We start from the raw sequence: 24,394 nt of genomic DNA, 5'->3' as shown, positions 1-24,394 counted from the left end.
CTCATACCAGTCCACAACATGGGTAAAAAGAGACACAATAAAGTTTAAAATGTTTATTTTAACTACGTGCTCTGAAATGCAGTATTTTTGCTAACATAAGCAGACATATGATTAAAAATAATACGATCAGCATTGCTACAATTCCATAAAACACAAAGGGAGAAATCATATTATAATGATAGTGGAAACAGGTTCTATAGTGCCTTGTATGCCACCCTCCCAAGCTAGGAACTATGGGGAATATTATCATGAACGGCGTTATAATTATCACCGGTTTAGCGGCAGAAAACTGCTGCTAGAGCAACGATAATGGGCTTGATAATATGCCCTGGAGAATTCCAATAGAAGCCTATGTTCACACCAGAACATGGACTTCTATTGGAATTCTCAAGGGCAAATTATCAAGCCCATTATCGCGGCATAAGCTTCAGTTTCCTGCTGCTAAACCGTCGATAATTTTTAACGCCGTTGTTGATAATATGCCCCTATGTTTTATAAAATAGTGTTGCATTCAGTAAAATAAAGATGAAGACTACTCGTTGTAATGTTCATGTAGTATATTTATTCTTGGGATTAGATGGTCAGGTACAGCATTCAAGTAGAAATGTAATCTAGTAAGAAATCCCAACGGGAGCAGATAACCTCCTGCTCAGCCTCCAGGTAACTGATAAATCCATTAAACAGCAACAGGTAGAATCATGGATGACATCACAGAGACATGACATAGACAGGCAGACACTAACACTAAGGAGGGACAAAGAGGGAGGAAGAGCCGGATGTAACAAATATAGAAGGTCTCTTAGGCTTGAATAGGGGACCCCATACCTCCAAGATCAGCAGAGGTGAATCACATCAGGATCTGCAAAAGCTCTCTCTCTCTGGAAACGGTTTTACTCCAAGCGTTCAAAATCATGCAAGTAGTGCAATATTAAAGGCGCCAGAATTTCAGCTAGCTGCAGCTGCATGCATGTTGTGTCTAGAGCATGAGCCGATCAGCCCGAACAACACCTAACATTGTTATGATAACCTTGGAGGCTTCAGCACTCACTGTGCAGACTAAGGTCGAGAGGTAAGTCTAGGGACGTTGAAAACAAACTATTCTCATGTGAAGCAATTCCGGCAGCCTTACAACAATAGTTACATATAGTGTTGTGTGCGGAAGCAGAAAAAAGGTAAAATGGTGTTTAAACTTCTAATAAGCCTATGCTAACATAGCAATGTGAGCAAGCAGGGCCTGCCTTCACTACAATATTTTTCTTACTGTATTGTGGATTTGTGTTGTTTTGGTCTTGTTTGGTTCAGATAAAGATTACTTATTTTTCTAAACGGGTTGGTGTCCATTTGTAGTGTTTTCACTGTATTAGTATATGTGTTCACAAATGCTTTACACACTTCCTCTGAGTGTGCTCATGCCAAGCTACCAAAAGGGTGAGCAGGGGTTATTTTAGGAGTGTATCCCCATACCCTGACTAGAAGCAAGGGTCCCTATTTGGACAAAGGTACCTACCTCTGCAATCTAGAGACCCCCATTTCTAGCAGTTAAGCGTGTATATGTGTATTAACAACAATGTGCTACAAACTCACTCATGCCACCGCAAGACAGACATGCAAGTGAACAGTTTCAAGGCAACTTAATTCCATAGTCCCAAACAATAGGCTGTCATAATGTCAAACAAGAACAAAACAAGACATTAAAATACATTTTGTGTCAGTGACCACAAACGTCATGTGTGTACTTCAAAAACATGGTAGGAAGAAACACATCTGACAATGCCAAATAGGAGAGGCAACAGACAATTGGTTCATGTTATCAGCTGAAACCACATCCACAACCTCACAAAAATTATCCCACACCACTAGAAAAAATAAATCAAAAGATGGCAGTACTACAGTTTCTGAGCCCAGATTCATTCATTCCAATCCAGTCTTGCTGCATCTAGTGGAATATCACAAACATATGGCAGTGTTGTGCCACACAGAAAGGAACCACATGGTTCCTTTCCAAGGTGCACTGCCAAACAAATCCAATGAACCAAATTCATATTTAGCTCCTCAGTTGCTCCACTTTTCACTTCATTTACTTCATTTTTTTACCCTTAGTTTATTCAATCCATTTTACTCGTTTTTCTTGATCATTCGCAGTTTTTCACAAAATACGCAGGAATATCAGATGTTCCACGTGCCACGCTTTATTAAAAAAAAACAATGCATTTCGGGACAACCCTTCATCAGGGGTATCTAGGAAAAAGTCATTTAAAAACCATCAGTTAAATATCGCACGTAATACAATGCATAAACTAAAAACCACTCATTTTAAATTCCAATACTTTAAACACTTGAATAAATATAACATTTCAATGCTATTACATCCTCCGTCTAAATATCAACCATAGTCTACTCACCACGTTACCCCCGCGCTATGCATATGTCAGGAAAATGCATTCAAAGCTGCTTAATCCCTCATCACCCTGTGTTCACCTCCCAAAGCTTCGATTTATCTCTGTGATAGAAAAACACAGAATTAGAGTACACTCGTGCCCCCAAGCTTATCAGTATTAACTGCTATTATTTCACAAATGTCATACAAACTCCGCAATGCTTACCGTGACATGTGCTTCACTATCTCATCAAAACCTTGTACAGTGTCATTTCTTGTAAAAGTTTTGCCGTTTTCTTCTTCTCCCTTACAAACCCCTACTTCCACTCAGGTGATCTGTCACATGTCATGATATGCTTGCTAAAATGTGGTCTATATTTCAACTGATGCACTCACTATTTCAGGCTCAAGCACTCCATGTCCCAGAATCCTTTGAAAATGTCTGAAATAAATCCTCTGTCATCCATCACGTTGTTATTGTGTTGGTCGTGGTTCATTGGATGTGTTCGCCTACAGAGGAGACCACCTTTGTGGAGGCCTAACCTCGCCAATGGAACATCTGGAGGACTGCCAACCTCTGCCGGATTTGAACTGCGTGGTGGGCAGATTCCTACACGGCAGTCACTGTCATTAGCTAAAGCTAAAGTTGGAAAATGCGAGCGCCATGGGCCAATGTCTATTGGCCGTCTACACAGAAGACTGCATTTGCGGCCTACTTATAAGTTGCGATTTGGAAATCAAGCCACTTGCCTCCAGAAACTGCTGCTTAGTACACCTCCTTATCCATCAGCTGCTGTTTACGACCTCTGGGAGCTGCCATGTCATTCTGTACAGGGAGCAGGTCCCCTGCCTCCACTCCTGAGAAGCTTGAGACCCTGGTTGACGGGGTCCTTCTCCTGTATTACCAGTTCTATGGCTCACTAGAGGAGCAGGTGAGCACTGGTTTTATAGTATTTACCCTGCAACATATTATCTATCCCTACCCATGGGCCAGAATGCGGTTCGGAGATCCACACAGACATTAGAGTTATGTATGTCATATAGTGTGGCCGCAAAAACAGACACATATATTTTGGTTTATTTGACAATGTACTTACATACTGGTGATGTGTATACATTCCAAAACGCTACACAGGTTGTAAGCACATTTCTATGCAGGTATAAAGCTATTGTTGCCAATGATGAATGTGCAAATATCTTGATGTAAAATGTTCTACAAGATGTTTAGGTCTGTAACCCTAATCACAAAATCCTGCGCACTCTAAGTAAATTACAACATCAATGTGTCAATTAATTCAATTAGCACAAAAGAGAAGAAAAGAAATTCTTGTCCAGCGACGTTTTCTTTGGAGGTTCGAGTGTCTCTCCTTTTATTTGGTCATCAGATAGGTAAATTTATATACAGCCAGCCGACACGTGTTTCGTTATAGCACTGTACATGAACAGACACTACAACTCCTCAGGGCTTGAAAGCTGAGAAATCAATACCTAGGCCTATTTCCGGTGATAATTCCAACCCGGAAGGGCAACTTTATGTAGTGTGATCACGAAATTGTTTGCCACCGATAATCTTAAATCCTAGATCTCCAAGGGACAATATTTGCTCCTGTCGTTCCAAATTACCAATCAAATCCATTTATATCCGATGGAAATTATATTTATCCTGATCAACACAAAGCGTAACCACGGGTGCGTGTGTTACGTAATCCTTCGGCTGAATCGCCCCTCGCGCTACTGGCGTCTACAACCCGGATAGGCCTAGGTATTGATTTCTCAGCTTTCAAGCCCTGAGGAGTTGTAGTGTCTGTTCATGTACAGTGCTATAACGAAACACGTATCGGCTGGCTGTATATAAATTTACCTATCTGATGACCAAATAAAAGGAGACTCACGAACCTCCAAAGAAAACGTCGCTGGACAAGAATTTCTTTTCTTCTCTTTTGTGCTAATTGAATTAATTGACACATTTATGTTGTAATTTACTTAGAGTGCGCAGGATTTTGTGTTTATGTTGTAAGGGTGTAACTGTTGCACTCTAATTGAGGTTTTTTTTAAGGGTCTCCCCTCCCTGCTTGCACCATTACTCTTGAGAAATACGGATTACGTTTACTCTGCTAGAGCGCCTATAGAACCCGTGCACTTAAAACCCTCTCTGTTGATATCATAGGTCTGTAACCCTAAATTGTGTATGTGTCCTGTGAGTAGCATGTGAGGATTACGTCTGAAATGTGTACAGTCCTACCAATCACTAAACACACATGAGGCCTCTCTAACCTGATGTCAGGGAAATACCAACACCTCACAGACCCCTTCACAGTGACCAACATTGGCCATGTCAGATATAGGATGGCCACCGGATGTATACGTAGGTAAGGGAAATGTGACCATATGATGGTCATGTCTAAAGAGTAGGCCTAGCATGCAGAGAGCAAACACAAACAATGACTTGTGCCCTGTATGGCCCATGACCCAGACTGTAGAGGAGCTATTTTGGCAATGGTACTGAGGCACAGAGTACTCCCCCTGCAGAACTGCTGATCCTCAGATGTGGCCTTATTAAATTTAACAGGACTATGATTTGACCTGAATGCTCCTGGTGTTGCAACATTTGTTATGTTACATGATATGAGCCACGGAGCCAAGAGTCCTGTCCATGGACTCATTTTGTCACTGTGTGTCATTGACTAAGGACAGGCCCCTTACTCCCACATTTGAAGTTTTACTGTCATATGAGTGATCCTACAATTGTACAGGGACATTGATCGTGAGATTATCATTATAATTATGGCATGCTACAAGAGCCTAGGTCGGCAGGGTGATGATATCTCCTGCTAGACACACAAGGCTAGATTTTGAACAAGGATGCACATGCAATTGTAGCAGACTGTGTTTATGACACAGGTCATGTAGCTTTCACGCATGTGTTCATGCCACTGCTGGAACCAATTTAGTCATCTTAGTACATGCTGTGATCTATGCAAATTTTTAATGTGTTATGTTACGATCTGTTTGGCCAGTATGTTAATGCAATAACAAGTGACCTATTTGTGCTATGTTTTTCAGAATCAACCCAGGGCAGCGAAGGACCAAGACCATAAGGGAAGAAGCTGGCCACATTGGTACCCTTCCGCCAGTGACACAGAGGGACCTAGTGGCCCAGAGAGGAAGGAGAGTGCCGCAGAGGTGCAAGCCGACATTACTTGATTGTCAGCTTCATCTGAGTTGAGCTCCAGTGAACACTCTCAAGTGGTGGTGGAGTTCGGATGAGAACCCTGGACCTGCGTCTGCAAAATCCAAGTCCACCAACCTCCGTTCCATCTCCAGCCTCCCTGCTGCTCCCCAGCCACCTGTCTGGGCCTACTCCCCAAAGAGTGGAGGAGTCTCCTTTGCATCAGGCACCTCACCCCTGCTTTTATCTCCCCTGCTTTTATCTCCCCTACTGAGTGTGGAGGCCATTGACCTCCTGAGACAGATCTTTGTGGGTCATACAGCAGTGCTGAATGACATCCAGGTGCAAAGCCCCCAGTTGGCGCAGATGGTGTTGTACCTGGAGGGCATTCACTCTGACATGTCTTCCCGACAGAGATCATTTCAGGCTCTCGCTTCCACACTCAGGGCAGTCTTCAACCAATCCCAGCCTTCCACCCCCACCTGCCTCTTCCGTATCCACAATCCCTATTCCCATGCCTACCCAAAGCAGATGCAAACAGCAGCATGCATCCATCTCAACATCCACATGCAGCACACAAACACAAAAACATAAGACAAAAGACATGCCCACACTCACTCCCCAGGCACTCGAGACCCTCATTACCACATCCACTGGCAGACACCACATCCATGGCACCACATACCTCCACTACAGAAGTACAGGCAGGCACCAACCCACTGCACCACATCCTTCCACTGCAGACGTACAGGCAGAGAACACACCAGCAGATATATAGCCACCTTCAGACACCAAACTCACAGACCACACCAGCAGCCACAGACACATCAGACATCACATCCATCTACCTCCAAAACCCCACTTCTTGTCTCACCTCTACCCCAGTCTACCAAAAGACTTTGCATGGTTGCCCTTGACCTCTTTTTTAAGCAACCAGGGCCACCACCACCCAAACTCAAAAGGACTACTTTCCCACCCCGACCTAACCCTTCCAAGCCCATCCAAAAAAAGCAGCCCACCTCCCTGCAAAAGCCCTACCTACACCACAAGGCCATAGAAAAAGAAAAACTACCCATCCTGACACCATCCCATCCGCTCCTAAGTCCAACGTTTTCCCTACTGTTGCACCAACTGGAGTGGGAATAGTACATTTTACCCATCCTAAGATCAACAGTTTCCCTACTGTTACACAGACTGGAGTGAGAATAGTACATTTTACCCCTCCTGAGTCCAACACTTTGCCTACTGTTGCACGCACTGGAGTGGGAATGGTAAATTTTACCCCTCCTGAGTGCAATGCTTTCCCTACTGTTGCAAACACTTGAGCGGGAACGGTATACTTATTATTCTTAGAGTTTAATAGTTTTTTAGCATTGTTTAAATATTTATTTTTGTAATGTGTTTTTGTATTTAATTTTATATGTATGTATGTATGTATGTATATATATATATATATATATATTCATTGAAAAAACCATAGGTTTCACACGTTATAGTTAGCTAGTACACCTATTCACTAAGATATACTTAATACGTCAGTTATACGATCAATTTTACAAAAAAAACATCCATTTAGACACTTATTTACCCATTTATTCTTCCATCGACCTTTAGATATACATATATAAAAAAATATATTTTTCAGAAAGACACACATTCACTGGATGATGTCATCAGGGATGTCATTTGAGATGTCATCAGTGATGTCATGAGTGATGTGACTGACCATGTCATGAGTGATGTAATATGTGACATCATCAGCAGTGCATTGCGGGCGCGCAAATTATAGTTAGCTGAGCTAACCATAACGGAGGAATTTCAAAGGTTTTGAATGAGAGAAATGTTAAGCTAACTATATCGTGTGAAACCTATGTTTTTTTCAATGAATTTGCATAGTGTTTTAAATGCTAATTCCTAACTATAACGTGTGTGAAACCTATGGTTTTTTCAATGAATTTGCAAGGTTTTTTAAATGCTAATTCCTAACTATAACGTGTGTGAAACCTATGGTTTTTTCAGTGAATTTCAAAGGTTTTGTAAATGATAATTTATAAATGTATTAATGATTATGTCTTTCTTTTTATACTGATGTCTTATATTTTTAATATAAATATTTATATATATTTTTTTTGTAAAATGTATTTTTATTCAGAATTTGCAGGAAAAGGAAAAGAGAGGATAGTAAAAGAAAAGAGAAAAGAGTCATACAAGCGACATTCCCGCCAGAAGCCCCTCACAGGGGACGCTGTAGGTAGCACTCAAAGAAACAAATGGGAGGTTGCAGGGTGGGGTGGCATGGCATGGTAACAAAGTTCGGTTCGGAAGTCCAGTGCATGCCAAGGAGTTCTAGGCATAAATCCGTGCATGGCCTGGCGATTGGCAAAGGAAAGAGTGCTGCATACAGGTCAGAAGTCTAACAATCCCCATGGGCTAAGTAGCGTCGCAACAATTAACAAACCCCATTCCCAACTAGTTCCCCCCCCCTCCCCTGGTGGTGGCAACAACAACACTCTCACTCATTACATAGCTCACAATTACGTAATTCAATTAAACCTGGAATAGGTGAAGTGCGCGGAACGTGGGAGGACAAACCGCAGATAGTAGGCCACTAGACAAGAAGCGGACCAGAGGACCCCATCGGAACATAAAGTTTTTAAAGTTGCCCAGGAAGATGTCCGCCATTCTCTCCATGCTCAGTAGACCCCATAGTCTCGCATGCCACAGTGATGAGGCAGGGGCATGTGGTTTCTTCCATGCTGCCGCCAACGTAAGCTTGGCGGCCCCCAAGCAGAGTCACAAGATACGTTTATCGGCTTTAGTTTGATGTTCTAACAGCGGATCACGGAGTCCCAACAGGATATGAGCCATTGAGTCCGAGACCGGATATCCCAATATGTCCTTGATGTGGGAAAGAATTTCAGCCCAGAAGGGGCGAATGATCGGGCAGTCCCACCAGATGTGGCGGAAATCCCCCAGTAGGCCACAACCCCTCCAACACCTATCCGAAGAAGCCGGAAAAATTCGGTGGAGCTTGGACGGGTAAAGATACCAATCGTGCATGGTTTTTAAGTGGGCCTCCCTAAGATTCACCGAGTGATTGTGCGTCATGATGTCACTCCAAAGACGTTTCCATTCGTCATCAAAGACGTCCCGGCCCAGAAGGGCCTCCCAGTGTTCCATGTAGCGGGGGCGTGGAGAGACCGTAGTGGCCAGCAGTAACCAGTATAAGAAAGAGATCGTCCCCTTCATAGTGGAGGTGCGGAGAAGAAAGGACTCGAATGAAGAAAGCGGCCGGGTGGCGGCCTCGCTCACAACCGTTGACGTAGCCCAGTGGAGAAGTTGGTTGTGGCGAAAGCGCTCAGTGGCCGGAATCCCATAGTCACGCATGCAATTGTGGAACGTGAGTGGAGCCACCCCGTGGAACAGATGCATGAGCGCCCTACAGCCTCCCTCTCTCCACAGTCTGAAGGGTCCCTCCTGCAGTGCCGGTGGAAAGGCCGGGTTGAAGTGAATGGGGGTGAAGGGGGATGGAAACGTGGTCCAGTGGTCCTCGCTGGTGACCGTGTCCCACACTTTCAGGACTGTGCTAGTGGGAGTGCTAATGTAGGCATTCTTAGGCCGGTCTATTTTGGGTTTCCAGATCAGGTCCCAGATCGACCTCCCAGCCACACTCCTATCCATATGTAGCCAGTGCTTCTCTGAAAGCTGCTGGGACCATTCCACAATCACACGTAGCTGCGCGGCCTTATAATATAAGAGCATGTCAGGGAACCCCACCCCGCCTTCCTTTCTCGGTCGTCGCAGCATCGTGAGGGGGATACGCGCCCGTCCACCCTGCCAGACAAATCTCAGCATCAAGGTCTTCAAGCGCCGGAAAAAGTCTATCTCTATAGGAATGGGAAGGGCCTGGAAGAGATAGAGGAACTTAGGCAGGAGGACCATCTTAAGGGCGTGGATCCTGCCTAGCCATGAAAGGAATTTCGGTTTCCACTGGTCCAGGTCCGCTCGGGTCGCAGCCAGCATTGGAGGGAAATTAGCCGCGAATAGGGACCCTATGGTAGGTGTCAGGCGTACTCCCAGGTATAACAAGGAGGCCGACGCCCACGGTAAAGCTGTAACCAAGCGTATTCGCTCCACTTCCGCTGGGGGGAGAGTCAGGTTTAGTATGTACGACTTGTCAAAGTTGACCCTGAACCCTGCTACCGCCTCAAAGTGGGAGAGCACCTCCTGAACATGTGGCAAAGATTGGGCCGGATCCCCCAATGACAACAGCACATCGTCCGCAAAGAGGGAAATTTTGTGCTGCTCCCCCGTAAAGGGAAGGCCCGTTATCTGTTCCCTCTCCCGTATCGCAAGCGCCAGGGGCTCGATACTCAAGGCAAAGAGGAGAGGAGAGAGGGGACAACCCTGCCTCGTACCCCGAGAGTGAGGGAAGCAAGCAGACCGATGTCCGTTAACCAGCACCCTCGAGCTAGGGCTGCTGTAATTAGCTCGAATCATTGTGATGAGGAAAATGAAATTTTGCCTGACCAATGTGTCCCCTGCGTGTACCCTATGTTTAATGTATGTGCATGTCACCCATGCATTTTCTCATAGTGGCCTGAATCACAAGGCTTCTGCAATCATGTCCTGCATTAGGATGCCAGTCATCAAGTCCCCCAAACGTTAAGTTAGCATTAAGTGTTGAGGCCCATGTGTTTGCATTTTACACGTTTAATATCGAGATGAACCCTTTTTGTGGCTCAAGCTGAACCAGTCTCTGAATTAGGGTTTTCATTGTTCAGACACTCTGAGAGCTGCAGTTACGTATCCCTGACCTTGCATACTTCTGGCTCAGCCGAAAGAGGCCCAGCACGGGGTGCCAAGACAGTATTTTGCACAACAGTTATCTGCTTGCTCTACAGAATCACATTCTTGCCCGGTGAAGAAGGTAAACAGAACCTGTCTGTAGAGATAGGGCCTAGCCTTTCTGTCTCCGTATAAGTGAATTACAGTACTTGCATCCATAGAAAGCTCACAGCCCCCACGTAATGAACGAAGAAATATATGCCCTCTCTGGCTCTTAGTGATGAGCGACCTTTGCTTCAGATAATACATTCCCTGACTTAAGATATCAGATAGTACCAGACGTGCTGGTCGCCCTGACACTGAAGGCTTCCCTACTAGACTTAAAGTCAGCTCTCCCCAGTTACACGTCAATTGCACGTCATGATCAAGTTGCGCACACAAGTAGGGCAAAGTTCCAGCTGGCCATGCAACTCCTCCTCTATGTATTCACCCACCTATCACCCACCTATGACTCATCAAGTGTACACCCTCATGCACGCCCACATGCTCTTATCTCTTATTCTTTCTTGCTCTGCCTCGAGCGCTCCTCCCTATGTACAAGATTAAACATATATATATATCATGCTCTGTAAATAATTGTTAGACCCTTCCTGAACCTCAGTGGTGATGGAACAGATTCTCCCTTAACTCGAGTTATTGGAATAAAGCCCTTTTGAATCGGACACCACGGACTCTGCCTCTCATTTGATGCATGATGATTGTTAATGTATAGAAACTATGCCAGGGTAATATTTTATTTACCACATAAATCTGGCGCCCGAATAGGGACGTATCCCTTTCCCCACGCGCCGGAGGTGTAGGTCCAGCTCTTGCCCCCTTCTACAGCCGTGACGGACTTCAAAGTGTACACGCCATCGGGATTTCCCGCTACTCCCTCAGGCCCACGGAGGAGGACGGACTGCGACCAGGCATCCATACGAGGCGGTGAGGATCGCGGAGCATCCCAACCAGAGCCCAACCCGTGAGAGAGCAAGGTCCGAGGTTTCCGAAGGCCCACCTGTTCCGAGGCGCATGCGTAGTATCAAGTTTCCGAGGCCTTCAAGTTCTGCTTCCCGGTGAGTACCACTATGGGGAACGCATAAAGTTTCAAGACGGGTTCATTTTATATGAACGCGGTAAAGACGGGTTCACGTTATACGTGAACATGGTAAAGACGTGTCCGTTCACACGAACACGGTAAAGACGGGTCCACGGTAAACGTGGGCACGGTAAAGACGTGTCTCATTTCTGAGACCGGTATGGTTGTACTGTATTCCAGTACATAAAGTTAACTGTTTTCAAGTACTTGTTTTATTGCAGGTTAGGCTGTATCTGTTTTAGTGTTTTAGTGTTTAATTTCGTTAGTGTGAATGATTGTTGATTGTTTCAGTCTATTTTTGTGTATTGTGTTTTCATTGTGTTGGTTTCAACATGCCACTGTTTTCAAAAGTACGTCAGATAGGGACCAGGAAAGGTATACTAGAAGAGTCAGTTAACATCCCGCCTAGAGACACACCTGGTCATTATATGTATAATAAGCACGGGCTAGACGCCATTTTGTTTTTAGATTTATGGGTAGACTATACGAAGGACTTGGAGGAAAAGTATAGATGGCCTATCTCGGGAACATGGGATTCTGAATGTATTATGAGAGTAGAGGAAGCGCTATGGAAAAAGAAAGCAAGACCCTCTCAGAAAGATGCCATTGAGTTATGGCGCAAAGAGTCACATAGGAGAACAGAGAAAGAATACAATAAAGTAGAGAGAACTATACAAGTAGTGGAAAAAGCCAAAGAAAAAGAACTACGGGAGGAGGGGGAACGGGTAAAAACAGAACAGACGGATAGAGAAAGAAATGCCGTCGTTACTGGTATTTATCCCGTCCTGTCAGAAGAACTAGCTAGAGTGAACACCTCAGTAAGTCCCAGTAGGTCGCGAACGCCACCACCTGTACCATATAGAGTACGTAGAATAAAGCCGACAGCATCCGAGGCGTTCATTTCCTCGTATTTAGACGAGTCCCTTCCGAACTACGTAAACGCAGGTTTCCCTCCGCCCCCTCCAGCGGATCAGCTCCAGCAGCTCCAACAGCAGCCTGTGAAAGATGACGTAGGGCTTGGGGCAGTGGGAGGGGTGCCTACTGTAGATGCAGGAATTCCAGATTGTGTATATGATCCAGAACCAGGAAAGGGTTCAATGCTTGTGATATCACAAAGACTAAGACGAGCCGTTGCATATCTGGAGACGTTACCAGACATGAAAGAGCCCCTAGATAGAATGTATCGTTTCATTAGAACGGGAAAGGATCCTGATTGTATAGCACAAGCTATGTTACACAGAAAGGTAGGGGTTAAGAGCAATATCCTACGTTTTATTATTAACTGCCTGATCAGGGAACAAGATGACGGAGACGGAGATGTAAAGTCTGGTTTGATAGAATGGAGTGATCATATAGATGCCGGTCGACATGATAAACAGGGACAGATAGATAGCATGTACAAGAAAATACGAAAGGAAATATTAGCAATACACAGAGTAGGGTCTGACGAGAAGGGTGAGTCATCAACGGAAGAAGTAGACGAGCCAAAGGACAAAATGAATTATGTAGGCAATGCACGACAGTTTGACAGGCCCAAGTGCCTCGATTACTGTAAACAAGGGCCGGCAATAAAAGAAAGATATTCCCTTGAAGCTCTATTCCAAGCTACTGAAAAAGCCCTGAAACAACGGATAGGGAGCGAGCGACCTCCCACACAACACGAAATAGAGTTGGCCCGGTCAGCCACCCAGTGGGTGTCCAATTCAAATATATATGGCAGTGATATAGTGGCTCAGACTTTCTTGAGCCTTCCACCGAACGAACAGCGTTTGGCTGGTATTTACATGGTCCAACATTTAATAACGTTGTATGAGAGTCAATATTCCGATCCTGGTCAATTGTATAAATTATTAGACGACATTTTACTAGACAGATGGACAGGCCTAGGTACTGAATTAATTAATGTCATCCTGGATCAACGACATAAGTATATACGTTCTTTGACCACATGCATGCTTCCAGTCCCACACCACGACAGAAATAACTTACACATAGACAGACAGAACCCCCTGCGAGAGGTACATCCCATCAAAAATGCTGCCAATGAGTTAGAACGGGTGTATGTTTACACCCCCTTAACGAAATTAGAAATACTAGAAATGAAAAAGATGTTGCCCTGCCATGATAAAGACCCGGGGGGGGTTTCACCGAGAATTAAAAGACATCTCCGCATAGGAGATTATACGTACGCTGACATTCTGAAGCTATTGAAAGTACTGTTACCTGCAGGGATTTATGAAAAGCTTAAGGAAAAAGACTGGGAAGTGGGAGAGAAAAAGTTAAGTTGGGCTGCACTGGAAACAGAAGAGAAAAGCAGGCTCCCGGGGGTTGGTCTTGGAGAGAGAGCTAAGGAACTGCCTGAATTCCTGATACAGGTTCTGCCGAGATTATTGATTACTAAAAAGGAAGACTGGGATGCTATTTCAGCCTGTAAACAAAAGCAAGACGAGGACACAAGTGGTTTCTATTCTAGATTTGAGAAATGCTCTACTATTAATAGTGGCCTTAAGCCAGGTAGCGAATCATATCCACATCTTTTTGTGAGCAAATTAGTAGAGAATTCCTTACCCCAGATCAAGAATAGAGTACTGAAGGTTGAGAGTACTTGGCAAGCAAACAGCCCTTCACAAATGTTACAGATGCTACAATATCACCAGAACAGGATTAGAGAAGAGCAGGATCAGGAAAAGAGACGCATGAAAGAGACAAAAATGAAGGTGCTGGTTGCCCAAACGGTACCGGTAAATACGAACAGAAATAACGCGACACCTGTTAAGGGGAACTGTAATTATTGCAAACCACCAGGTCACTATGTAAAGGATTGTGCTGTCCTGAAACACAATATAGCTACAGGCAAGACAAAAGAACGACAATACACTCCCCGGCAAAGTAACACCCAACAGAACACACAACAGACAGTAGCGAATTATCCTCCACCACCGCCTGTTCATGCCACATCACAAATGTATCAGTACACACAGTCAGACTATCCAGAATATCAACAGTTCTCATGAAACAGCCTCGAGAGGGAAGTTGGCTTGCCCCTTATTGAGGTTCCTGTAGATCAAGAGGGTCCGTATGTACAAAGTCGTGTACTAGGTCAGGACTGAAAATTTCTGATTGACACAGGGGCGAGCAGAACTACCATCAGCCATGACGAGGTTCCAGGGGAACCTCTCTCGGGCTCACAGAATGTTTCCCTGGGATTTTCAGGAAAGCCTATTGTTAATGAAGTATCGAAACCAGTCTCCCTAGGGGTTGGTCCACTGTCACGTACCACAGACTTGCTACTTACTAAGTCATGTCCAGAAAACTTACTTGGTATGAAGACATTAAAAGATCTAGGAGCAGTTATCTGTTGTTCTCCAGAAGGAGTACAACTGTTCTTACGTGATTTTAAGGGACATTATGTGCTGACTGATTTTGACCACAGACTCAAGAATGTGCCACAGCTCCTATGGGCACAAGGACCGACTGACGTAGGTTACATGGACATAACGCCACACCGTGTCACTCTCAAAGCAGGAGTAGTGTTACCACGTATTAGACAATACAAGTTACCACCTGATGCCGAGGTAGCCTTATTGAAAATAGTTGACGAGCTCATTGCACGAGGGGTAGTGGTAGAGACTGACTCGAATGTATGTAACTCGCCTGTCATTCCTATCCTTAAACGATCAGATCCTAGTGTACCACCAGTGTACCGACTAGTTGTTGACCTACGAGAATTGAATAAATGTGTAGTACCACAATATCCTGTGGTTCCAGACATTTCTTCATTACTGACTGCTATTGATTCTGAGGCCACATTCTTTACTGTCATCGACTTGAAGAACGCTTTCTTTAGTGTTCCCATTCATCCCGACAGCCAATACCTTTTCGGATTTAGTTTAAAAGGACGAAGCTTTAAATTCACGAGAGCTCCACAAGGTTTTACAGAAAGCCCTAGTATTTACAGTCAGGCATTGAAAAGACAGCTGGACAGTATTAACATGCCTACCAACACTGCGCTACTCCAGTACGTAGACGACATTCTAATTACAGCACGCTCAGAACAAGACTGCGAAAATGCATCACTGACAGTTTTACATTTTCTGGCAGACAAGGGGCACAAAGTGTCCCCTTCAAAGTTACAATTCTGTGAACAGCAAGTGGTGTACCTTGGACACTTGCTGTCCAAGGAGGGTAGACAGCTAACACAAGAACGTATACAGCTCATTTCCAATCTTTCACAGCCCAAGACACAAAAGGAAGTACGTGCCTTCATTGGCCTCACTTCATACTGTAGGCAATGGATTCCCCAGTATGCCTATCTAGCCAAACCACTCATACAATTGACAACACAGGAGGCAGCCACTTCGACTGTCCTCCCTTGGACACAAGAACATACCTTGGCATTTGAGGAATTAAAAAGAGCATTATGTCAAGCACCAGTTCTAGCGACTCCTAGTTACAGTAAACCTTTTATGCTTTTTGTAACTGAACGGGATGGAACAGCGTTATCCGTCCTCACACAAGATCAAGCAGGAAAACACAAGCCTTGCGCTTATTTTTCTAGTACACTGGATCCAGTGGCCCAGGCTCTGCCTGCGTGCCTGAAATCGGTTGCAGCAACAGCCCTAGCCATAAGACAAAGTGACTCGATAGTGCTGGGACACCCCCTGACAGTACAGGTACCGCATGCAGTAGAGGTTCTCTTAAACAGGACACAGACACAACATTTGACTGTAGCAAGACTGACAGGATATGAACTGACGTTATTTCAACCACACATAGAGATCAGACGATGCAACATTCTGAACCCTGCAACACTTTTGCCCTCAAGTACAGTAAATGCACCACCACATGACTGTGTGGAAGTAATGAATATAGTGACGAAACCAAGACAAGACCTGACAGATATTGCACTTCCAGACCCTGACCTACCACTCTATGTAGATGGATCATGCATGAGAACGAGTGCAGGAGAGTTAGTAGCAGCATATGCCGTGACCACTGCTACTGAAGTCATAGAGACACAAAGAATTGACACACTGTCAGCACAAGCAGCAGAGCTCATTGCTCTGACGCAAGCCTGCATAAGAGCCAAGAACTTGAAAGTAAACATATATACAGATTCACAATATGCCTTTGGCGTAGTTCATGATTTCGGAATACTGTGGAGAAAGAGAGGTTTCTTGACCTCTCATGGTACGAAGATTCAGCATGGCCCGCTTATTCAGGCCCTGTTGGAAGCAATACATTTACCTACAGCCATAGCTATCCTGAAATGCAAAGCTCACACCAAAGTTACAGACACCATTTCCCAGGGTAATGACCTGGCAGACCGAACAGCTAAACTTACAGCCCAGACACCAACAGACACGACAAGGACAGAGGTACCATTACTGACAAAAAGTATGACAGTCAGGGATCCTTCTCAAGACGTACTCGACATACAGACACATGCCACTACAGATGAGATAAAGAAATGGACTGAACAAGGAGGGGTCCAGACTGACCAAGGTTGGATGACTAAGGGAAAAAGCACATGGTTTCTTCCAGATTCCATGGTACAAGTAATCATAAACACAGCACATAGTCCAGCACACTTGGGAGAGAAGGCAATGATAGACAGCTTACAGAATATCTGGTTCAACAAGCACCTGCGTGCAGCAGCGAAACAGAAAGTACGAACTTGTATGATCTGTTGCCAGTTCAATCCAGGTAAAGGCATTCCGGTGGAACAAGGCGGATTTCATCCTCCTGACCACCCTTTTGAGGTCCTCCAGATGGATTATATCCAAATGGACAGATGTAGAGGTTACAAGTATGTCTTGGTAGTTGTGTGTGCACTATCTAGATGGACAGAAGCTTATCCAGTTCCAGATTATACTGCTGTGACAACAGCCAGGCAATTAGTGCGCGAGTTCTTTCCCAGATATGGATTGCCCTGTGTCATCTACTCAGACAATGGTCAACCATTCTCCTCCGAATTAATGCAACAAGTGTCTCTTCTGTTAGGATATAATTGGAAGTTCCATTGTGTACGACACCCTGAAGCAGCAGGCCTTGTAGAAAGACATAATCAGACAATAAAAACGAAACTAGCAAAGATCTGTGCAGAAAAAGGCGTGGATTGGATGGTAGCCTTGCCGGTTGCCCTCTTTTACATGCGTATGGTAGCCCATTCCAGAACAGGCCTATCTCCATATGAAGTGGTTTTCGGTAGACCGCCAAATATGTGGGGTACGTCTATGCCTAAGAAAATAACTGATGTTGACAGTAACATGCTGACAGATTACCTGGCTTCCTTGATGTCTGCACTACTCTCTTGTCGTTCACAGGTCGCTGCCGCCTTCCCTGACAACACCCAGGTCAAGGAACATGCCATAGCACCAGGAGACTTCGTTTTTGTGAGGAACTTTGATCGATCAAGTCCCCTTGAGCCGCGTTGGAAGTCGCCAAAGTTGGTGTTACTAACCACGAGGACTGCAGTCAAAGTAGAGGGAAGAAAGGGGTGGCTTCACGCCCACCACTGCAAGAGATACTTTGGACAATCTGGAACTTTGGTAAAGAATAAAGACATTAAAGACAATACAGACTTTGCGCCGCCTTTGCTAGAAAAGACTCCACAGCAAGAGTATAGGTCTAAGTTACGATCTAGTAAGTCAGACGTAGTTTAATTGTTTAAGTCCACTCGGTGGTGAATCGGTTAGACTAGATTTCTGACATGTATAAGATCGCATACGAGAATAGTAAGAAGAGCGAAATGAAAGAAAAGTACTGCAAGATATTACGCAGTAGATGTATAGTTTCTTTGGTTATTCTTTTTCTTCTGTGCATCGTTATAATCTGTGTCAGTTTAATACTACATGTTTTCTTTCCTCCTATTTCCTCACATACACATTCTTCCATTAACAGCACTGCAGAGCATACATTCAATGAACTGCCACCCCATGAACTGTCATATCGACTTGCCTTGCGTAACAATACTTTCATTCGAATGTTACACCGTTCTCATCAGACCAGCAATGCGACTGATTGCTGGGTATGTGGCCAACTGCCACCTTATCAAAAGACGAAGGGAGTTCTGCCCTTCTTCCCTTTACCGTTCTCCCACAATGGTTCGTGTGGAGCATGGTTTGCCTTAATGACCTCATTAGATAGAAAGACCACAGTTTATAAAGGTGGCTGGATATATGGAAACTTGAATAAAGTAATGAATGAAGCATGTTTTCCAGACAAAGATGGATTTCCCCAAAGGAAGGGAACCGATCTAGAAAATGAAGAGTACGAGCAAGGAAATGCATCTCTTAGTTTTGTAATGCTGAACGCTCAGCCCATGCAAAATATAGGTCCACCGTTTATTTCAGTCCTACCAGTAAAAGGTGATTTGTGTGTTAGAAAGAAAGGCTCAGTACATATGGGACACAGCGAGTGTAAAGCTGTAGTAGAGTTTAACGATAAAGGACAGTCTACTTTCAAAACATCACGCCATACCTATTTCATTTGCGGTCAGACTGCCTATGTACATCTGCCCTTAGACTGGGGTGGGACATGTTATATAGCGTTCCTGCTGCCACCTGTCTTTCTGGCCCCATCCCATTACCATCGAGATTCACGACTAGAGTATGTTAGACAAAAGAGAGAGACAGACGCCTCAGAGATCGATCAGACTGAAACAGCTTGGGAACAATATACAGATTTCAACAAAGGATTTTTTTTCTTCATAGGTCCCGTCCAAAACAGTAAACTGATACGCAGGTTAACAAGGACTCTAGAAGCAGTAGTGAATGTGACTGCATCTGCCCTGGCGAACTTGACCCAGGAGCAGTCTGCCATGAGACTTGTTGTTCTTCAGAACCGCCTTGTTCTTGACGTCATCCTGGCGGATAGGGGCGGGGCTTGTAGAGTGATCGGCTCTAGTTGTTGCATTTTCATCCCAAATAACGCGCCATCTGTGTACGCAGCGATAACAAGGCTCCACAAGATTGCTTATGATATACATCAAGACCCAGGCACATGGACTTGGTCCAGTTGGCTCTGGGGTGTGATATCGGCTTGGGGATGGAAAGTGTTGTCGTTCCTAGGAATGATACTACTTATGATATTCGGTTGCTGTCTCTGTCTGCAGTGTGGCCCGGCCATTTGCGGCCTGTGTGCAACTGCCTGTGTTCCACATCCACGTATACAAAGGATTAAAAATGAACAAATGATGCTGTATGATCAAATATACGGTCTCATGAATATAGATGTATCCTGAAGGGTAAAGTAGGGGACAAGGAGGGAATGAGGAAAATGAAATTTTGCCTGACCAATGTGTCCCCTGCGTGTACCCTATGTTTAATGTATGTGCATGTCACCCATGCATTTTCTCGTAGTGGCCTGAATCACAAGGCTTCTGCAATCATGTCCTGCATTAGGATGCCAGTCATCAAGTCCCCCAAACGTTAAGTTAGCATTAAGTGTTGAGGCCCATGTGTTTGCATTTTACACGTTTAATATCGAGATGAACCCTTTTTGTGGCTCAAGCTGAACCAGTCTCTGACTTAGGGTTTTCATTGTTCAGACACTCTGAGAGCTGCAGTTACGTATCCCTGACCTTGCATACTTCTGGCTCAGCCGAAAGAGGCCCAGCACGGGGTGCCAAGACAGTATTTTGCACAACAGTTATCTGCTTGCTCTACAGAATCACATTCTTGCCCGGTGAAGAAGGTAAACAGAACCTGTCTGTAGAGATAGGGCCTAGCCTTTCTGTCTCCGTATAAGTGAATTACAGTACTTGCATCCATAGAAAGCTCACAGCCCCCACGTAATGAACGAAGAAATATATGCCCTCTCTGGCTCTTAGTGATGAGCGACCTTTGCTTCAGATAATACATCCCCTGACTTAAGATATCAGATAGTACCAGACGTGCTGGTCGCCCTGACACTGAAGGCTTCCCTACTAGACTTAAAGTCAGCTCCCCCAGTTACACGTCAATTGCACGTCATGATCAAGTTGCGCACACAAGTAGGGCAAAGTTCTAGCTGGCCATGCAACTCCTCCTCTATGTATTCACCCACCTATCACCCACCTATGACTCATCAAGTGTACACCCTCATGCACGCCCACATGCTCTTATCTCTTATTCTTTCTTGCTCTGCCTCGAGCGCTCCTCCCTATGTACAAGATTAAACATATATATATCATGCTCTGTAAATAATTGTTAGAAGACCCTTCCTGAACCTCAGTGGTGATGGAACAGATTCTCCCTTAACTCGAGTTATTGGAATAAAGCCCTTTTGAATCGGACACCACGGACTCTGCCTCTCATTTGATGCATGATGATTGTTAATGTATAGAAACTATGCCAGGGTAATATTGTATTTACCACAGTGAGGAACTGGTGCGAAAAGCCAAAAGCGGCCAGGGTGCGAAACAGGAACCCCCAGTCGACACGATCGAATGCTTTCTCCGCATCCAGTCCCACCAGTATCGCCGGGATGCAGAACCTGGTGGCCTTCTCTATCAAATGCAGCACCCGTCGCAAGTTGTCATGTGTTTGCCGTCCCTTAATGAACCCGGACTGGTCCGGATGGATAATGGTCGGCATTAAATCCTGAAGCCGGCGAGCAACAATAGAGGAGTACAATTTAGCATCCACATTCAGGAGGGCTATCGGGCGGTACGACGCACACTTAGAGGGGCCTTCCCTTGTTTGGGGATCACGGTTATCATGGCCTCGGCCATAGTCCCAGAGGTCTTCCCAGTGGTCGCCATTTCGTTGAAAAGGGAGACCAGGCAGTCAACCAGTTCAGTCGCAAATGATTGGTAGAAAAGAGCAGTGTAGCCGTCCGGGCCAGGAGCCTTGTTGGGCTTCAGGGCCTTTATAGCCTCTAGTACCTCTGCCCTGGAAAAAGGGTCCGCTAACCGCTCATTCCATTCTCCAGAGACCTGCGGTATGGGGAGGTCAGTTAGGAACGCTTCCTGGGCGCCTTGATCCAGGGACTCACCCTCGTATAGTGCAGCATAGAACCGGCCAAAGACGTCCGCTTTGTCCTCGTCCCGATGTCGCATGGATCCCCCCGGATCCTGGATCCCCCCAATATATTCCTTCTCTCTTTTCTCACAAAGTTGACGGGCCAAATGTCGTCCCACCTTGTTCCCCTGCGAGTATGACACGCGCCTTAATCTCAGAAGGGTGAACTCAGCGCGATTGGCGTAATGGGCCTTTAATTTCCCCCTGACAGCCGTCAGCGGTCTGAGGGTTGCTTGGGATGGGTTTGACTTGTGCGCCCGCTCTAAGCTGGCGAGTTCTGCCTCCAGTTTCTCCCGCTCCTCCCTCCTTAATCGATTAAGGTTCGCATTGAGGGCTATGCACGTGCCCCTCAGTGAGGCCTTGCAAGCGTCCCATGTACTGAACACAGACGTGTCCGAAGCCGGGTTTAGAGTCAGGAACTCCCTGATAGCCTTTCTTAGCTCCCTACAGGAGGTATCATCCCTGATAAGCGCTGCCGGGAAATACCATTTCCGAAAGCCGTCTCCCCTCACCGACCACTGCAGCATGAGGACCAGTAGGCTATGATCTGAAACAGAGAGCGGAAAAACCTTGGAATCACGGACATCCCCCTTGAGTGCCTGGCTCAAAAAAATATGGTCTCTGCGTGAGTAGGACTGGTGAACGTGGGAGAAGAATGTATAATCTCGAACCTGGGTGTGTACGGTTTGCCAGCCATCGATCAGTCCCAATTCGCCCACTCCATTTTTCGTTTCAGTGGAGAAGACACCTGAGTCCGTCCTCTGGGTACGGGAGCTGTCTAAGGCTTTGTCCCAGACCATATTGAAATCACCCAAGACAAACAAATGTCCCTCCAAAAAGTCCCCTACCTTATCCAACAAGGCCTGAAGGAAGCTATTCTGCTGAGCGTTGGGAACATACACCACCACAAACGTACACAAACGGCCATAAAGCAACCCCTTGACCATCAACCACCGTCCTTCCTTATCACAACACACCCCCATAGGCTGGAATTGGAGGGACGCCCGGAAAAGAAGAGCTACCCCTCTGTGCTTGGTAGAGGCAGATGATCTGCAGATGAGGGGAAATTGCCTGTGCCGAAGCTCATCTCTGCGCGCCAGGTGGGTCTCCTGGAGACCCACTACATCCAGGTGATGGTCTACCAAGTATTTCCAAACCTTTTGGCATTTCTGCGGGGAGTTGATACCTTTCACGTTCCACGTGCCAATGCTAATAGGCATGAGGAAACTTCAGGTCCTCCCGCTCTACAGTCGCTAAATCAACATACCTCTGCCCCTTCCACAATGCAAACATCCATACCCCTCCTTTCATCAGGCCCTCCCCACATGCACCCGGCTAGTCTCCCCCCTCCCTGACGCCCTCTCCCGGTCCCATGAAACCAACAGACCCGGACCCACAGCAGAAAGAGGGAGGTCCCACTCGGGTAACCACATCCTAGAGTGCTATGAGTAAGGAACCCATTATTCAAACGCCAGTGAGCTGTTCCCCCAAGGGAAGCAAGATTTGCAACAAGCATCCAGCGGTCACCACCACCACACACCCCCCACACCCCACAACCCAATTACCCCCCCTTGCCGCCACCACCTCCCTGCCCATCACCAACCCGTACCCCAACAACCCCCCCCCAAGTGCCCCCCAAGCCCCTCCAGTCCCCCCCCCAAGAAACAATCCAGAACCTGAACAATGTACTTAACAGTCCCAGTGGATAGTAGTTCGTAGAGTTCCTCCTGGGCCGGGGACGGGGCACCATTGTTGGGTCCCTTAAGGCCATGGTCCGGGGTGTCTTCTCAAAAAAGTACAACCAAACCCACGGTACCTGAGTTCACGTGCCCCTCCGGCACCAACCAGCCAGCGGCTCAAGGATCAGGCCGCTCCGGAGCTCTGCTGTGAGGACGCCAAAGTCGCCGAGGCCACCGATGCCACTGCATCCCCCCTCTCCTGTAGGCTAGCAGTACGATCAGGCCGTCTACGGTCCGTGTCCGGGCCCACTCTCTGCCAGGAGGAAGATCGCCTATGCCTCCGCGATGGTGAACCGCCAGCCTCCTGTGAGGGAGTCACGTCGTCCAGGCCCAGAAGATCCTTCGCCACATGAAGAGAGAGAATTTGCGCTAGCCTGTTTTGCCACCTAAAGATGATGCGGAAGGGGTGACCCCACGAATAGGAAATGTTTCGTTCCCGGAGAAAGGTGGTCACTGGATGGAACTCCCGCCTCTTCTGGAGAGTCGATGCTGCTAGGTCCTGGTAAAGCTGCGGATGGTGGTCTCTGAATTGCAAGGCTGGGATAGCTCGTGCCTTCCGCAGGATACGTTCCTTTAACTGGAAGTCATGCACACAGACTAGAATGTCCGGGGGCGGTCCCCCTCCCCGCCTAGGCAGCCCGACCCTGTGAACTCTGTCCATTCTGATGTCCTGCACATCCTCCTCGTCCAGTATCTGCAAGAAGAGAGCTCGGACATAGCCTCGCAGGTCACCTGCTTCACCGTCCCATGGCACCGCGCGAATGTGAATGTTGTTCCGGCGGGAACGGTTCTCCAGGTCCTCCGAATGAGCCTGGAGGTCCAAGTTCTGCTCCGTGAGCCGAATGATATCCTGCTGAAGCTGGTGGACATCGTTCGCCATGCTTAAGTCGTGGTCTTCCAAGGTAGCCACCCGCTCTCCAGTGCCATCTACATCTCTCCGCACTTCACGGAGGTCCGACGCCAGTTGGGCGCGGAGTTCGGAGATGTCCTCCTTAATGGATGCGAAGAGTTCCGTCATGAAGGCCTTGGTGGCAGGGGCCTCATCATCCGATTGCTTGGGTGACCCGCTGGGTCCGGGGGACGCCGGTTGCTGAGAATTTTTCGATGCGCCGTCTTTGCCAGGCTTCCCTTTGCGCAGCGTAGAGGACATCGCGGCACCCCTTCACTTACGGGAAGTCA

At 46.3% G+C, this 24,394-nt stretch overlaps 1 protein-coding gene across 19 annotated transcripts in view; it reads right to left on the bottom strand.

Annotated features, from left to right (window-relative positions):
* LOC144821568 (E3 ubiquitin-protein ligase TRIM39-like) overlaps positions 1-24,394 on the bottom strand; it is a 1,056,022-nt gene that overhangs the window by 198,000 nt on the left and 833,628 nt on the right. For 15 of the 19 annotated variants that reach the window (XM_078678759.1, XM_078678756.1, XM_078678763.1 and 12 more), the window contains one exon: positions 2,403-2,500. The exons of the other annotated variants lie outside the window; for them this stretch is intronic. The gene's annotated coding sequence lies outside the window, so the exon portion shown is untranslated. The remainder of the gene's footprint in view (positions 1-2,402; positions 2,501-24,394) is intronic. 19 annotated transcript variants of the gene reach the window in all.

The sequence above is a fragment of the Lissotriton helveticus genome, chromosome 2_2 (assembly GCF_964261635.1).
Source record: "Lissotriton helveticus chromosome 2_2, aLisHel1.1, whole genome shotgun sequence".
Classification (NCBI taxonomy): domain Eukaryota; kingdom Metazoa; phylum Chordata; class Amphibia; order Caudata; family Salamandridae; genus Lissotriton; species Lissotriton helveticus.
Note: the sequence above shows the minus strand (reverse complement) of the source record. Positions and strands in the feature narration are given on the sequence as shown.